General features: G+C 39.5%; 1 pseudogene across 1 annotated transcript; it reads right to left on the reverse strand.

Moving 5' to 3' along the window:
* Window positions 1–7,023: 7,023 nt before the first annotated feature.
* Window positions 7,024–18,066, reverse strand: LOC149241461 (uncharacterized; annotated as a pseudogene). Its single transcript, XR_016246583.1, has 2 exons — window positions 16,780–18,066; window positions 7,024–16,640 (listed from the first exon to the last, which is right to left on the reverse strand). The product of XR_016246583.1 is annotated as an uncharacterized LOC149241461 (transcript).
* Window positions 18,067–18,512: the final 446 nt, after the last annotated feature.

The following is an 18,512-nucleotide window of genomic DNA, read 5'->3' on the forward strand; positions in this document are numbered from 1 at the left end:
AAGCAGTCCGTGAGTGGAAAGATTTCAATTATTTAGGGATCCCAATCTCCCTAGGACACGTTGCTCCCTGTGCCTGGCAAAAAGTGCAAGATAAAATGAAAACCAAATTTGTAAACTGGGGTGGGACTTGGCTTAATTATGCAGGTAGAGAAATCCTTGTTAAGTTAATCCTATCGGTGATCCCTCTGTATCAATTCACTGCCCTGCAAGCCCCCTAGAGCGTGCTTCACCAAATGGGAATGTATATAAGAAAATTCTTATGGGAAGGAGGTAAAACATAAACAAAGAAATATCACTTAGTGAATTGGAAAACCGTCAGAGCTCCGAAACAACGTGGGGGTTTGGGAATCAGGGACCCAAGAATAGCCAATATGGCAATATGAGCCAAAGTGTACTGGGGTTTGATCACGAACCCGAGCTAGTGGTGGTCCCAAGTGATTTGAGCTAAATACCTATCTCAACAACTCGAACGTGGATGTCGCGTGGAGCCTGGATTGGGCTCCCCCATCTGGCATTTGATCAACTCCTCTAGGGACATTATCACCAAAAATCTAAACAAAATTCCAGGAAATGGAGCCTCCACCAAGATTTTTTCAAATTCGATTCTAGGACTCCATCCCTTGGAGTCTGACCTTTCCTTGGTGGATCTTAAAAACTTCTTGAGACATAGCGGGGAGGAAAATTTGGGCCAGATTGTTGAGTGGACCCGGCAAGGTGGCTGAAAGGGCTGAAAACTAGAAAATATCTCGAAGGCTCTTCTCCTCCAAAGAGAAAATCTACTAAAGAAGCTAAGAGGTTGTGCCCCCATAGCCCTTTCAGATGCAAACAAGTGGGGATGGAAGAATGCCAATTATATTGTCGAAGAAGGGTATTTGCAAATGCTTTCAAACTCCCAATTACCTCCAAAAAACTCTATTTCGGGAAAAATCTAGAAAACGAATGCCATCCCAAAAGTCAATTTTTTTTGTTGGTTGTTATCACTTAAAAAAATTCTTACTGCGGGAAATCTTCGAAGGAGGGGACAAATAGACCCCTCAAGATGCTTGCTTTGTGAATCTGCGAAGGAATCTATCCCTCACCTCTTTCTCCATTGTCATGTGACTAAAGAAGTTTGGTTTGTAGTCCTTGTGCCTCCATACCATAGAACTCCCTAGCCTTCAGACACCCTGATCTTCTTTAGCTCTTGGTCCAAATCTTATTTGGACTCCCTTCAAGCCAAAAGTAACTTTAAAGCAATTTGATCTACTCTTCCTAAGTATGTTTCTTGGCAAATATAGCTATCTAGGAACAAGGAAATATTTAAAAAGACCCGGGCCTAGTTGGGGTAATAGCCATGACTGTCCTTTCAGCTTGTATGGAACTGCATAAACTAGTTATTGACCCTTCCTTGGATCATCTGGAATCCGCTTGGTTGGCTCCGTGGATGTGATCCCCGACCTCTCAGGTTTCGGGGCGCAGTTCTCCCTCTCGGGCCAAGTGGATTGGGCAGTTGTACTCGAAAGGTATGGTGGATTGGCTCAGATCCACAAATAAATGGACCCTTCAATTTGATGGAGCGTTAAAAGATAACCCTGGGGTGGTAGGAGGGGGAGGGATTCTCATTAATTTTGAAGGAATCATTGAATATAGATATGCTTGGGGGCTTGGATGGAAGACCAACAACCAAGCAGAAGTGTATGGCTTGTTCCTGGGCCTCACACTGGCTCAAAAGAAGGGCATAAAAACAATACAAGTTTTAGGAGATTCCATGATAATTATTAGGCATATGATCTATGCTTCATCAACTAAAAACACTACCTTGAACCAAATTATCAAGAGATCCCAGGGGTTGATCCCCTCCTTCGAATTGGTGTCTTTCTTCCATATTCTCAGAGGAAATAACCAAGAAGTTGACAAACAAGCTAACCATGCATGCCAGTTGAGAGAAGAAAGATGCATTGTGAATGAGGCCGTCAGCACAACTAACATCCTATAAGTGTGTTGATGAGATACAAATTTTGGATTATGGAGGTTTCTCGAAGCCTTGCAAGGAAGTTAACAAAATTTGGTATTGGAAATAGTGTTTTCAAATTTCTTAGGGTGGGTATTTGGCCCCTCCACCATCCCCTTAGCTCTCCCCCTTTCCTTTCCCTCTGGTCCCCTTAGCCCTCCCCCTTTCCTTTCCATCCCCTCCCCTTCCCTTCGCTTCCCCTCCTCCCTATTTATTCTCCCCATCCCTCCCCTCTGCCATTCTCCTCGAATTTTCCCCGTCACCCCCCTCTCCGTTTGGTCCCGCCTCCCCTTCTCCCCACCATATTCTCTGCCCCTGCCCACCTCATCCCCATTTCCCTTGGGCCCTGTCGCATCATTTCATGCGAGCCCTAGCCTGTCATGGAGCCTCGTGGTAGAAGCGTCCTCTGCATATGCGACGTGTCGGAGTTTGTCACCTTGGTAATACACTTGTTCATGAAAAAGACCTTTGCGTGTGTATTCAGTTCCCACGCCCTGGTTCCAAGTGCAAAGGACGGCGTACCTCCTCAGGAGATTGCAGGATTATGGGGATTTCAGAGCATCATTTAATTTCGGTGCACAGAACAACCCTGTTCGCTTGTGGGAGGATGCTTAGGATGGGAAGGATGGACCAGGAGCAGTGTTGGGATTTAATGGCAGACGACTGGGAAATAATGGAAGCTCATCGAGATCTCAACTGCATCAGCTTCTTCGCACAGTACAACATCACCGCACATTCCTGTAGCTGTTATAAAAGGAATAACAATATGTTCAATTTTTATGATTTAAGGTTATATTTTGCTTAGGCAACGGAAGCTAAGGTCATTGTGTCTCTGTTGTTAGCTCTGGGTTGATGAGTTGAAACTCAAGGAGTTGGATGTCCCTGAGATTTTGAGTGGGAAACTTCAAGGAGTCGCGGGTTTGAGTGCAATGGAGGGTCTGAGTGCTGTCACTGGGTTGGGGGTCATTATTTTACTAAATTGGGAGGAGGTTTGGGTCCAGAACCTCGGGGAAGATTTGAAAGTTGACCCTTGGAGGGAAGTTTTTTTGAACACCGTTGTTGGTGAGAAGGATTATAATCCTCGGGTCTATGAGGATGTCTTGGGTCAAATCCCTGGGGCTTGGTTGGAGGCCAATGAGGTGGAAAGGGTCAAGCGCACCCTAGAATTGAATGGGAGTAACAGAAGGTTCTAGGACATTTTGGGTAGTCTGAAAATGGATTCAAGTGTGCAGAGTGCAAAGGATAGTTCCTGGTCGGGCTCTTGGGACAGTCGCAGGCCAAGGTCAGGGGGGCCGCGAGTGGAAATTTCTCTAGCGGGTAGGAGAAATCAGTGAACCTGCATCAACTGTGTTTAGAACCACTTGGATTTAAGGAAGTCCTGGATGAATTGCAACATTGCATACATCAGTAGTAGCAAGAGAACCTAACGATGCAGAAGAGAGTTGGAAAAGAGAGTGTGCATTCAACTGCTAGAAGATGAAGTAGATGCACTGCGACAACAAATTGAGCATCTAAAGCTCAAAGTGGTGAGAGCAACAAGGAAAACGAGGAGGACTCTACCAAGTTGGACCTGAACAAAGGCAACAAAGAAGCCTCCATTGGCTTGGACCTTAACAGTCCAACACCAATCGATATTTAGTTTTTATATGCTTTTTCTCCCAGTTTCTAAATGACACAATGTAAATGTAAATATTTAATGCTTCAGTTTTGTCACATTTATAGTTGTAGAAGCTCTAGAATGGGGAATTTTTGTTTTCAGAATAGAGATCACTTATACAATAGGTTTGCAGACCAAATGATATATCATCATCCCTTTGAAGGCTTGGAAATTTTTTTGTAAAATCCTAGTTTTGTTTGCGAATGGGGCGCACTATATTTATTAAAAAATCTACTTATTCTAGTTAAAAAAAAAAAAAAAATAGACTCAATAGAACAACAATGGTCTTGTTTCTCCTTTGTCACAATTTAATTTCTCCCTTAATAGAACTTGCTACTGCTAAACCTAGGCAAAAAATTCAAGAAAAAGTGATTCCATACTCGGAAAATTTGCATATTTCGTACAAGATTTTCACTTGAAAGATAATTGTTCATAGTCTAGTTGTTAGAAATATTGTTTATTTTCAAGAGTTATCAAAAGGGCTTCAAAACTACTTCTAGCAAGCTTTTCTCAAAATCAACCTCAATGCATATCCCTACACAACAAAGCATATGTTACCTTTGGGAGAAGTTCCCAATTATAATGCCCCATTGCTAATACAACGAAAAGCATCATCACTCCAACAGTAAAGTGGGAAATGGGAAACCTCACCCACACAAAAATGGTTGAAGGAACGTCATCCCCAGATTAAAATCTTACGACTACCCATTCAAATACATTCCCCTACACTCCAAAAATACAATCCACTTGCAAAATCAAATCCCGATTCTTCCACCAAAAAAGTGATGCAATTGCTCTTTGATATGGAATTTTCCAAATTTTCTTGGGATTTGCTACAGTCCTGGGAATGAACTATTCTTCTAAATCCAAATCCCTGCTGTCCTTGGGATTTGCTACAGCCCTGGGAATGAACTAGCTAACCACCCCACAATCTAAAAAACCAAAGCTTTATGTGTGAATATAGTCGGAGATAGCTTAGCTTCCAAAATCTTCTCTAATTTCTTCACAAATCTAGATGGCTACATCTTTAAAGTCCTGGCATAGGCAGAAATTGGAAAGCTACAAAATAAAGAAAGGCCTACAACCACCTCTAACCTTATAGGGTGTCCATATTGCTCAACAAAGACAACTTGCACTAGGGTTTCTCTGCACTCACGAATGCTTCGATTTTTTATTTAGTAATTTATTAGCAGCATAGTAATTTATTTGAAGCATAGCCTAATTATATGTTTTGAATCTTATAGTTTTTCAAGACATTAAATCTAACCTCAAAATAAAAGCCACAGCGTCAAACGTAAAACAGTAACTGCGCCTTTTTATTATAACAATCAAATTTTATATGAATTCTTTCTTGGCCATTACTGTGAAAGAATATCCACCATAAACAAATCACAAGTATAATGAGATACTTTTCATTTTTATACTAAACCCATTAGTGAATTATTCATAAGATATTTGAAATGGCATGCGTGTTAAACAAAGTCTGCACTGTCTCAATTGGTAGGCGGCAAGTTTCTGCCTATACAACAATTAAAGCCTACTTCGCTATACAAAAGCACTATGTGAATACATCATCTGACATAAACCTGGATTCTCAACAATATTTTCTCTGAAATGTGCACGTTTCATGCACAAAACGCAAAATTAGGCCTGCTCGCTCAAGTCACTGCTTTGATAAGATGAAAACTAGCTCCCCCCACCCAAACAACCGACCCCCAAATTTTCAATTCACCACAAACAACCATCTTACAATAATCAGCGGATGGTTTTTCTTTGTTTATGAAGATTATGATGTAGCCGCATCAAAGTTAACAACCCAAAACCACGTTTCCTTTACTGTGCTAGCAAACTCAGCTGGCATGTGCTGATAACAAATGTCAAATATTCATACATCCACGAAAGGAACCTCCAATTTTTGAACTTTCATTGTTGCAGTAGTAGCTGCTTTGTTGGCAACTTAACAAAGCTTAAAGTTTAACCCTTTCAACAGTTCGCGGTACTTCAAATACCTTGCTTCCTGAACACAATAAGGGCTCTAGTTAGAAAAAACAAGATCTCCTTTATTCCAAAAGAATTTAACCCACAAACACTCGTTTCAAAAATCTAATTAGAAAGCAAATACATACATAGCATTCTAAAAAAATCACAGTTGAAGATAAGTACAATCACACATACAATAACCGGACATGTATTTTGCTATGCTAGTATTTGAGAAAACATTCTTATAACTACACTGCATGCAGGACCTTCATATGTTTAACACCACAGTTTGCTACACAGAGATTCTGCAGCAGTACAAAATTCGGCAATTTTTATATCCAGTACAGTTATGATCAACCTACTCTTTACTGTCTTTGGTACCAGTCCACATGTAAGGCCCCCAAAAGGCCCACAAACCTCAAAAATTTTGAACCAAAAAACACTAAAAAACTTATAAGAATAAACTACATTGTAAAATTTTTATTAAATTAAGCTTCTTTCCAGGTGAGCATTTCTGAGGCTGGAATTCTTCTAAAATATGGAACAAAATACATAGTTCTGTATCCAATCAGATGATATGGAACAAAATACATATTTCTGTATCCAATGAGATTTATACTTTTGTAGTGGAGCCATACTGGATTTTCTCGTTACATAATTTTTTCTGTAATGAATCATATTTGAATCTTGCTACTATGGTTCACACTCATAGTTAATCCTGACTGAGAATTATGTGTACGAAAAGTCTGTAGCACACCTCAATACCAGTAACTAGATCATGATTCGCTATTCCTAAATGTATACAATCCAAGACCTAGTTTTCTTCCTTTATGTCATGCACCTTTCTACCCATGCCCATTGGTAAGTTTTAAATTCCAGACATTGCATCCAGACTAGAATTTTTTTACTACATTTGAAGAAGCAGCTCAACTTTTAAAACCAGGGAATTACATAAAATTATTTGCCTGTGCCTTCCATACAGCTAAAACAAACATAAATAAACTACAGAGCATCGTTAACAGAACTTTTAAAAATAGGATCTTATGACTGCGATCCAGCTCTTGAGACTCCAGTTATTCGTAAATCCTAAGACTACTGCACTTAACGAAAACATAAAAGCCACTGAAACATAATAGTTGAGTGCATAGACACAACTAAAATTGAAAATGCCCAGACATAACACCATAACACAATTAAGTACTGGAAAGCACGGTTGGATCTATAAAAGTCCCGAGTAATCAGATTCCAGTTCTTACCAAACATACAAGGAGAATCTCAAAAGGTGAAGTGAGATTAGAATATATTACGATGCTTAAAATGTAATCCAAGCACATGTCTTTGCCAAATACGACTATCGTTCAAGTCAATTTGACAAAACGGCCCATGGATTTATTGCTCTGGTTCGAGTGCTATACTTCACAGTTTTCTTAAATTGTCAGTTGGGAACCGACTCATGAGGATGGCCATCCATGCCCTCTATTGTAGCATATTTTCTTAAAACTTGATTGATCTATGAATAGTGCTGATTGGAAGCCTACTTCATCTTTATGCAAACAAAACTCCAGAAAAGGAAGTTTAGGAGAATTAATCACATTGATCACCAAACCAGAAAAAAAGATAAATTTATCAAGAATGGTTCACATCAGAGGAGAATTTCTCTTAATTCTTCGCCTGTGTTTCTAATTATGCAAGAAAGTAAATGTGCACCCAACGGGTTGACCCATGAAACAACCAGCCAACCCCAATCTGGCCTACCTAGCTCAAACCCCTGAGCAGCCTAATTTTAGGCATCCTAAGCCAAAGCCCCAAAATAGGCAAAGCAATTTTCCATGAAAAATAATCGCAGTAAAAAAATATAGCAGCGTAGGAATTGAAAAAGAGACCTAAAACAAGATCATGCAATGCACAAATCAAATACAAATTATGGTTTTGCATTGTCCTTATGTAGGGATCCAAGATCGCCACTGGGAGGAAGCAAGTGCTGGAACCTTAAACGTCTTGATTTTCTGCAGTCGTATATCTGCATATCTGATCCCCTTTAGGGCCCTTTGGTGGTTTTCGTGTTGTCTTCAATGGTTTTCCCTCTGCGAGGAAGATAAGCCATCAATATAGGACTCAACAGTGGGCAAGTATAGAAGTAAACTGTGTTCTTTATTAACTTAAAAGTGAATAATTTTGATGTGATTAACCATTATGGGATAGCAGTTTTGGTCAATGTTTTATAAATCTGACTCGGACTCCGACTCGGCCGAGGGTCGACTCCGACTCGATATCGACTCGGCCGGCTCGATTTCAATGACTCGATCGTTGTAAAAAATACATTAAATATTTATTTTTTATAACACCACATAATTTTAAAGATTTTCATTCATGTTTCCAAACACACAGCATTAGAATATAGATAGAAAACAACATATGATCAAAGTAGGCTCATGAATATATCCATTATATTAAAATGGCACCCAGTGCACTGTCCAATGCATACACGATGATGATATAGAGATCAAAACAAAAACACATAACCAAGGAGGCTAGAAATGGCCTCTACAAGAAAATTTTGTGACCAGTACTACTGGCTACTGCTAGAGTTGCCAACATCATCTGGCTCAGTGTTACTTGGGAGCAGGAGCGACATTTTCGGAAGCTCCCGGTTTGGGAGCGAATCCCGGAGGAGTTTGACAACCAATGTCACTAACATCAAGGTACATGGAGGGATTGGTGCTCTTGATTAAATACGAGTTCCATACCCTAATACATGACAAAATTCATGGAAACATTGCAATCCCCCAATCCTAAAATCCTGAAAAACCGATAAGTCTACTGGATTTTGAATGAAATCTAAAATTCTACTTTCTCCATATGAAATACAATGAGGTCGGAACCACTCTCAAACATCCTGAGTCATTTCATGGTAATGTTAAAAATTTAAGTAAAAGGATGAAAATGAAGATTAAGGAGAATGTCACTCATTTTCATCCTTTTACTTTAAGAATTTAACATTACCATGAATAGCATAGCCTTAGTAGGGAAATATGATCAAATACTAGGGTTAAGGAGAGGGGAATGGACCCCAAAGACCAGCAAACTAATTCATAAACCCCTTTGGAGTCCTCCACATTTAGAAAAATAAAAATTAAAAAAATAAAAAAGGCGCGTGTTTTTATGGTTCACTGGCCACTGTCAACTACCCAGCCGAGTAGTTACGGATCCGGCCGAGTCGGCCAAGTTATGACTGACTCGGTCGGATCAGTCATAACTCAACCGACCGAACAGAATTTTCTGCTGGGTTGAAATTTTTTTTCCCGGCTCGGACCAACTCGACCGAGTCGGTTCCGAGCCGGCCGAATCTTAAAACAATGGTTTTGGTTAATCGAAGCTTGCAAAACAATTCTCTGTTTTCTTTTATACTCCTTTCTTGTAGATGCATTCATCCTTGCAATTTCTTTGATACTCCTCTCTTGTAGATGCATTCATCCTTGCTGACAAGCTGCTCTAAAGCAATTATGTCGAGAGGATGGTAGCACATCCCGCCTGCCATAACCATCTGCCACATTCTCTGCATAAGGTGGAGTGGCTGGATGACAGAGAATTCGCATTCAATGCAGCATTGGGTAGAGAAACCGAGGTTAATTCTGCAGGGGGTCATGAAACCTGTCATTGCCAGCACTGAGAGAGGAGCAGACTTTAGTAGAGACAGAAGAGGGAACTCACGTCTAGCAACCATGGTTTGTGAGTGGTTTCGTCCCAAGCGAGGAGGAAGAGGAAGAGGCCGTCAACCTCTACCTCCATGGCATGGTCCAAGAATAAAACAGTTTGATGAGGACCTTCTGCTACAAATCAGACGAATGATTGCTGAGATGGAAGCAGAAGAGATAGGAAACACAAGTGATGGTCATTGGGCACTGAGGAACTTGCTTAAACAGGCACTTGAGAGACCAGGAAGACATCTTGAGGGTGGTGGAGAGCCAAATCATTGATTTAGACTTTCATCTTGTCCAGGCTAGGTTTGCATTGTGTGTTTTGGCTGGTGCTCTGGGAATTCACTTCCCTCCACTACCCTCACCTCCTACGCCTTCTAATTCCTCGGATAGCTCGGACTCCTCTTCTTTGAGTCCTCCAAACTCGGTATCTCAAGGTGCAAAACCACCGAGTGCTGAGAAGCTAGAACTTACAAGAAGGGAGGAGAAGACCACTAAAAAATCAAGACTATTTGGTAGTGATGGGAAGGAGCGGGCCACTAGCAGCAGGGCAACAACAGATGATAAGCACAAGGAAGAGATACCGCAACAGGATGCAAACACCAGCTTCGGAGGAACGCTAGTGGAGTGGGAAAGACTATCATGGCTAAAGGAAGGCCAGGACTATCACTTCAGTTAATTCTCAGCATGTACAGGAGCAATATTAGGTGACACCAGCTTCGGAGGAATGCTAGTGGAGTGGGAAAGGCTATCATGGTTGAAGGAAGGCCAGAACTATCACTTCAATTAATTCTCAGCATGTAAGGGAGCAATATTAGGAATCAATTAAGATCTTTTTCAGTCTTCTGTTTTTTTTTTGCATGTTAGCTCTATTTTTGTTGTTAAAATCTGGTTTCAAGACACTCAAGGAGACCATCTGGCTTACCATCTATGGACAGATGGTCTTCCCCAAGCTTGGTTCAATGCTAGTTTCAGGGTAGACAATCTTTTTTGTTTCTTGAACATGTTTAATCTGAACAAGGTCCGTCGAAGATTCTACATGCCTGTACTCTATGTAATTTCTCAATAATCTAATGAAATCTTGCTTAAAAAAAAAATCCAAACAGTTGAAGATAGACTACTAGAAATTAAACAACAACCACTCCTACATAAACTACTTACCATGGTCTGAAAATTTTAACAAACTGTAATTCATATGTGAACCAAAGACTATATCAAGAGAATAGTTTACCATATTGTAACCAACGATGGACAGAGAATGAGAAGAGAACCAAGCTCAGCAATGAAACTAAAGGTTGTGAAGCTTTACCCTAGTACTTCATATCTAAATACATAAAGAAAAATTATAAAAACAACAAACACACAGGTCTAAAGCAACTACATCATGAAGCATTGACTGGCAATTATGTGAATGTTGTATAGCACCTCCGTTATCAAGGACAATGACTTCTAGCCTCTAGGTGATCCTTCCTTTATTCTTGCAAAAGCAACCGAGCACCTTACATTTTAATTCTTGTATGAATCACAACATTCAACAATTTAAACTCAGGGAATATGTAAATTGAACGGTAAATAAGGGATACAACAGTGCACTGGCATAAAAGGATAATTACAGACATTTTAGTGCATCTTAAGAGAAAAAATATGCCTTAAAAACTAAGTCCCCTAACATGGGGACACGAGACACACAAGACACGCAAATTTGAGTGTCCGACACAAGGCACGCCCCCAGAATAGGACACGTTTTATATATATATATATATATATATATATCAGTGATTTCATATCACACAAATTCTCATTCATGATGCAGATTCAAACATAGATCTAGATTCAACATTGTACATTTGTAAGTTGTAACATTATGCATACATATTACAAATACAATCGTGACAGATTCATCAATGATCCAATAGGAGAAAGACACGAAAGTGCAGTTCTCTCATTAAGTCATCAAAATCAAAATGTGTTACATAGGTGTTGAGTCTTGAGGATTCCTACTAAGTCCTAAGGATTCCTGACTAGCAATGCCAATGGCAAATAGAAATAGAAAATACAAAACAACTACAAGGTAGTAGGTAGCTCATCAATCATCATCATCAAAATCAGCATCACTGTCATGGTCACCCCTGCTCTCCTCCGCATCCTCCTCTATATCCAATTTAATCTTTGCATCTGATGGTGTGGAGGATGACCCCTCAAGAGTATCACCATCATCAAAAGTGATAGGCTTTAGCACTAACTCATTAAGATCCAAGTTGGCCAATGCCAACTCAACACTATTGTCCAAACCCATATCATCAAGAAACACATCCCACATCTTTGTCTTTCCCTTCAACCACTCATCCCTCTACCTGTAAATAAGACGAAGGCTGGTGTGCACATACACCATTGTCTCTGCCTTGAACTGCTGAGGCCTACTCTTCTTCACACTATACAAATTCCCATATGTGCTCCAATTTCTCTCCCAACAAAAGGATGAAGTAACCTGAGAGAGGAGCCTCATGGCTAACTGTTGTAGAGGAGGGCATCTTGCCCCATGAGTTGCCGACTAAGAATAGGGCTTCTTAGCCCCCTTGTCTCTAATCACATCATTAGCCTGCAAATAGCCCAGTACAAGTGGAAAACTCTGCAAAGACATCCTCCACCTCATCAGGGGATGTTCTATCCTGAAATATCCGTCTCAATGCATCCTTCCTCCCTTGTGAAATTTCACCATCCATATGAGAGGGGAATCTAAGGGAAGGTACATCATTCAGCGACTCATGGCTATAGTCTTTTGGATTTAATGAGTGAGCCAAACAATGCAAAGGTGTGCAATTCTTGTCCCACCTGCTGACAAGAATATCTTGTATGGTGGTGAAGAAGGCCTCCGATGATGTCTCATACTCAAGGCACTCACTCTGTAAAATAATGGTCCTCACAGACTCAATCATGGAATACCATCCTTCATAAACTCTCCTACGATGGGTTGGTTTGTATCTGCAAATCATAGTAAAATAATGATAGGGTCCATGATCTTAATAGTAAGATCTACCCTCTTCCACCAAAAGCATCATCTAACATTGTGTCCTTGACTCTTTTTGAGGCTACTTGATCTATCTTTCTCCAAAAAGACCAAAACTCTGAAATAACCATGGTCCCAAGAGCGGTCTTGACCTCCCTCAACCTCTTCAACATGATGAATGAAGAGGCAAACCGTGTATCTCCAATCTTCAACAATGATAGATGGGTGTACTTGTAGATTGTGAGGGCATTAGTATGATTTTGTACAAAGTTGCATATATGTTGTGCATACTCAATAACACTTCCAATCCAAGGCACATCAGAAGCAATAGTTTTAAGTGCTAAATTCAAGGAATGGACAATGCAAAGTGTCCAAAATACTTGTGGATATTTAGCGTCCACAATCATGCCAGCATCCTTGCAAACAAGTGCATTGTCTATAATAATTTGCACACAAAAATCAACACCTACATCTTCAATAACTTTAATAAATAACTCACCCATATATTGTGCATCCTTGTATTTTCCAAATGCATCCACTAATTTCAAGAAGATTGGTCTATTCAAGGAAGACACCATGAAGTTGATGAGTGGGTGGCGTGCTGGATTTGCCCATCCATCAGAAACAATACTAACCCTAGATGTTGGCCATGCTGATTTAATAGGCTCAAGTATTTTGTCCACCTCTTTCTTTGCCTTAGTCAACAATGTGGTTTTAAGCTTCTCTGACCCAAGAGGCACATACCCTGATGAAAACCCTTGAGTTAGAGCTCAACGCATCTCAATAAATAAAGGTGATTGAGCAACATTAAATGATATGAAGTTCAAATAGAAAAAGAAGGCAATGGTGATATCAAGCTCTTCCTTTCTCTCTTTCTGAAATATATTGTCCATTGAACCAAGTGCCACTGCTTTTCTTTTTGCTGCTTGACCTACACCCCCACCAAAACTCTCAAATGGAAATTCATTGCTGCTTTTCCTCAAGATGGAAGGGGACCCTCATTCTTGTTTTTTTAGAAGATGCAGCCACCCTTGCCACACCAATATTGGCCTTTTTTTCCATTTCTTTCCTCTTAGCTATAGACACATTTGCACATGCTCCAATTCCACAACCTGGTAAGCCCAACAAATGAGCTTTCACACGAAAATAAGTGCTCTTAAATTGATTGTTGCAATAGTTGCATGTCCAAAAAACATTACCTCCTCCCCTTAACTCGTTGCCTGGCACTCGATCTCTTGTGACATACTTCCACAAGGGATATTTACTTTCTTAAGCCTGTTGTCATTCTAAATTTATTTTGCCCTCAACATTTGAAGTTGTTGTTGCAGCACCATTTCCAACACAGGGAACACTTGCAGACCCTTATGAAACTAGAACAGGAGGGGTATCATCAATGGGAACATTCTTCCCCTTCTTTTGCCCCTTCCATGTTGCCCTTGATTGAGCCATAAATGCTGTAAAAAAAAATAAAAAATGCACTAGCATGTAAACAAAATGGAAAGGCAAACTGTTGTAGCAAAAATGGAAAAAAATTGGAAACAAAATGTAATTATCAATTGCTTGAATCACCTCCAAAATGCTCTTAAACCCTTTGCTACTCGCTCCCACACACCCACAACAAGAGAGAGACACAAGAATGAGGAGAAAACAACCCAAATCGGGATTAAAGAGACTAGCGGCACGCTTTTCTGGAGGGGCACGTGTCCCAGAATCAAGACACACTGGCTAGGCGAATCCAATTCGCTGGCCCAGTGAATCCCATGTGTTCAGACACGCTCGAGCCATGAATCAGACACATGTCCCTCGAGAATCATGTCTGACATGTGGGATTCGAGATGGGGTGACGAATCTGGTTTCTTAGCTTAAAAATAGTTTCAAAAGAAACAAGAATATGTTTTAGAATGTATAATACAAAATCACGCCTCAACATTGTGCTCTTATAATCAAGGTTACTTCATTGCTTGAAAAGTAACGAGCAAATAAATATCTACCAGTTCCACATCTATATAAGTAGAACCATGAACCAGGGAAATTCCACACTAACATAAAGTTACCCTTACTAACGTCACCCCAATTGCCATTAAAATGAAAAGTTAATTGTTCAATCTGGAAGCACAGTGATCCAAAGCCCAAAAGATAAAGCATGATCATATATGTAAGTAAACTAAAGTTCCAGCTAGATAAGAACGAATAATTTTAGAGCCTGCAATTGTGAGTGACAGAATCCCTACCGTATTTTGTAAAAAATATGAAACCGAAAACAACAAATACAATCGAGGTATACTTTATTCACATATAAAAAAATCAGACAATAAGCAAGATTTTAAAAAATCTACTTGCCACATCACTCGTTGCCCTTTCACGCAAGGACGTGATTAACATCTAAAAGCACTCAGACAGAGTTAGATTCTTTAGTTGAACGAAGTCTTCTAGACTTAAGAAGATTCATTTAGTTAGTTGAAGCTTTGATGGCAGGCCAAGTCTCACAATGAAATCCCTTTTCGTACTTGTCTTTAATTTTAAACATACATGGTAATAATGAACTAAAAAAGGCATCAAACTATACATGAAAAATTCAAAAGAATAAAGCAAATCAACATATAAATTTTAACTTCTAACTTATAAATAAAAGTGTTCTCATAAAACTTAGAACAAGTTTAGCTGATGAACTCCCTTTTACCAATTCCTTTCCTTAAAAGGGATATCATATCAGATCCACCCAACGAAATCCCACGATCTCAACTGAAAGATGGAAAGGAAAATTGGTAAAATTAAAATGAACCATTGAACCATAATTATTGAGCCTTTGACCAAGCTGAAAAGAAAACAGAAAAGAAAACAGAGAAGCAAATTCCAAGTATAAATTAACCTAGGAGTAAATAAAAGTGTTCCCACTATACCTAGATAACTGACCAAGTTCCTTCCCTGCAAGGGATATCATGTCAGAACCACACTCACGATCTCATATGGTTGAAAGATGAAAATTAAAAATTAAAAAACACACGATTATTGAGCTTGTGAGCAAGCCGAAAAGAGACGCAAAAGTAAATTGATGCATTCATTTTAATATATCCAAAAACAACATTGTTAGTCCCTTGCTCAATGAAAGCTCTGTTTCTGTCTATTGCAGGAAATGTTAATGACTTTTCCCTGTTATGGATAGGCTTTACAACATCAATATACTTTCACCAAAACCCCCAAAATAAGAAAAATTTACAGAGAACGTGATGCTAGTGATGTTAAAAAAAAAGTGCAGAGTAGCCAATAAAGAATGAAGAGTTGTTAACCAAATATATCAAAAGTACCAAGAAATGTTCCCACAACAACCAAAAAGTATTGTGCTTTTCAACCAAATATCAAAATTACCAAAGTGTGTTCCCATGAAACTTAGAAGTTTGACTAACCAGCTCTCTTTCCCCACAAGGGATATCATATCAGAACCACACCCACATCTTATATGGTTGAAAGATGAAAATGAAAAATTAGAAAGATACAATTATTGAGCTTGTGACCCAGCTGAAAAGAAAAGAGAGGTAAAAGTAAATTGACGAAGCCATCTCAATATATGCCAAAACAACACAAGTCCTTAGATCGCTTAAAGCTCTTTTTCTCTCTATTGAAACAAATGTTAATGCCTTTTCCATGTTATGGATAGGATTTGCAACATCAATGTACCTTCACTGAAAGCCCCAGACATGAAGTTTACAGAGAATGAAATGTTAAAAAATTAGCAGCGTAGCAAATGAAGCCTGAAAAGCTGCTAACCAAATATCAAAATTTCCAAAAAGAAAACCATAGAACAAGAAAGCATATGCCATCCAGTGAAGTTGAGTTAAATAACAAAAATGGACAATTGCCACCTTCGCTCTGTATTAGTTGTTTTATACATTTTAACTACACTTTGAACCCCATTTTTCACATTTCGTCGATGAAAGTTTCAAGCGTAAGAAACAAAATTGCTATGTTCCTCCACCACTTGGGGATAAAATTCCTAGTAAAGAATGGCTAGATGTTGTCGAACTTGCAAAACAATGACAAGAATTCCATGGAAACTCTATGACCACTGATTCGAACCAGTGACCTCTCTCCCATAATTAAACAAATAAATATTATAAATATTTTTAACGATTAGGTCCACTAAAACTATACAGAAGAAGATACAACTATTTTCTCATCAAATTTCAAGTCCTAAAATATGTAATGTTCACACAAGTAGCAATGTCAACGTCTGGGCCGTAATCTATCCGAGCACCAAATCAAAAACCATTCTCATCTCAGACGTTCATCCTGTGTGAATTCTGTAATAAGCTATAGCCAGGTTTAACATTAGTACACTTCCTTCAAATAAAGTATTAAACGAAGCTACAGAAAGCAGTAATTATGGAAAATTCGGCAAAAAGACTCAAGTAGATTTCATCCAACCAGATAAAGGATATACAGTACTTACCCTTCATTTTGCTGAAGCTCTACGGTGGCGTTTTCTCGAAGACATCGTTGTCGATTTCGTCTTTGTTGTCTCTCTTTGAATCGCTTGTAAATCGTACACGAAAAATCATCCGTAACGGGCCTAGCAAAAAGAAGTGCAGCAGCCAGAGGCTCAGCACTTATTTTTGCTAGATTCGTTGCGGATCTCCTCGGCCAAAATTTACAGTGGAGCTTTCTTGGGCTGGATATTGAAAACATTGTTCTGCATTTCGCCTTCGCCATCGATATTCTTGAATGGCTCAGGGAAAATGTCCGAAGTTGGGGTTTCTTGGGCAGAACATTGGAAACATCGTTCTGCATTTCGGCTTCGTCATCGCCCTTGTTGAATCGAACTCGGAATATCTGCAGTAGATTTTTCTTGGGCTGGAAATTGAAAGCGTCTTATTGCTTCTGTAGGGTTTTCTTCGGCTGGATATTGAAAGCACCGTTCTGATTTTCCCCTTCGTCGTTATTGATCGTTCATGGAGAGTCTTCAATGGTGCTTTCTTGGGCGAGATATTGAGAGCACCTTTCCGCTTTTCGGCTTCGCCATCGCTGTTGTTAAATGGCTCAGGGAAAGGCGCCGGTGAGATTTTCATGGTCGGAATATTGAAAACATCCTTCTGCATATCGTCTTGGCCATTGCTTTTGCTGAATCGCTCGTAATTCTCACAAAAGGGAGATCGTCCCAGGTTGGACTTTCCGGGACTGCTTAAGCCCATGGCGATATTTTCCCAAGCACAGAGGAGATGACACCATTCACAGAGACACAACTACAAACCACCTCCAGACTAAATCAACAGCTAAAATCAACCTAACATCGCAATGTCAGGAGCAAACGTTGGGGTTCAAGCATGTATTCCGCACATTCAAGTACCACTAACAGTTTTCAGAATTACTAAAACCAGAATACCGCACATCCTCCACTTCTCGTCAACATCCCTCGGCGATTTAGGGGCTCTGATCTCCAGATTTATAAAACGCTCCGCTTCTTCTACTCCGCTCAGTGTTTCTCTGTTGCAAAGAGGCTTGATTCATCCTTCCCTCTCCCCACCTATAAACAAACACCCACAACCTTTCCTGTACTTCATATTAATTATTTCATAATCTAGGATTTAGGCGTAACAATCTATATGTTCATTTTTGCAAATTATTCAGGGAATCCTTCTTCGTTACTGCCAACTCACAATGCACAGGAATACAGCAATACCATGGGCGCGGTACCTGGTTTTTGTTTGAGAGAGGCTCATCACAGCGAGGTTAAAATGCTATCCTTCATAAGGCATCTTATTATTTTAATATTTGAAGTACAAAAGTTGAACGACTAGATTCCAAACGTAACAGTATCTTGAAAGTGATGCAGGTTGGCAACCAGCACCTATCTTCAAAGTGAGACAGCGTACGTGGCAGTCATTCGCGATCTTTAAAGTGTGGCACCCTGCAGGGCACGTAGCAACCATCATCTATTAGGAATAAAATATCAGACCCACGTGGATTATCCTCATTGCAAGATATAAAAAGTAAGTTTGTACTAAGAATATATTAAATGTATATATAACCATGTTCTGTTGTGGATATAAAAAGTAAACATAAGTTTGTACAAAAAATTATTAAATGTATAAATAATCATCTACTACTGTTGTACACTTGTACTGTCTATGTATATATGCACTCTCGGTTTCACTTTGTCTTTTCCTTCGGCGCTTTTCAGGCCCC

This window comes from Pinus tabuliformis, chromosome 8, assembly GCF_031772625.1.
Source record: "Pinus tabuliformis cultivar Carrire ecotype Pingquan chromosome 8, CPIR1, whole genome shotgun sequence".
Classification (NCBI taxonomy): domain Eukaryota; kingdom Viridiplantae; phylum Streptophyta; class Pinopsida; order Pinales; family Pinaceae; genus Pinus; species Pinus tabuliformis.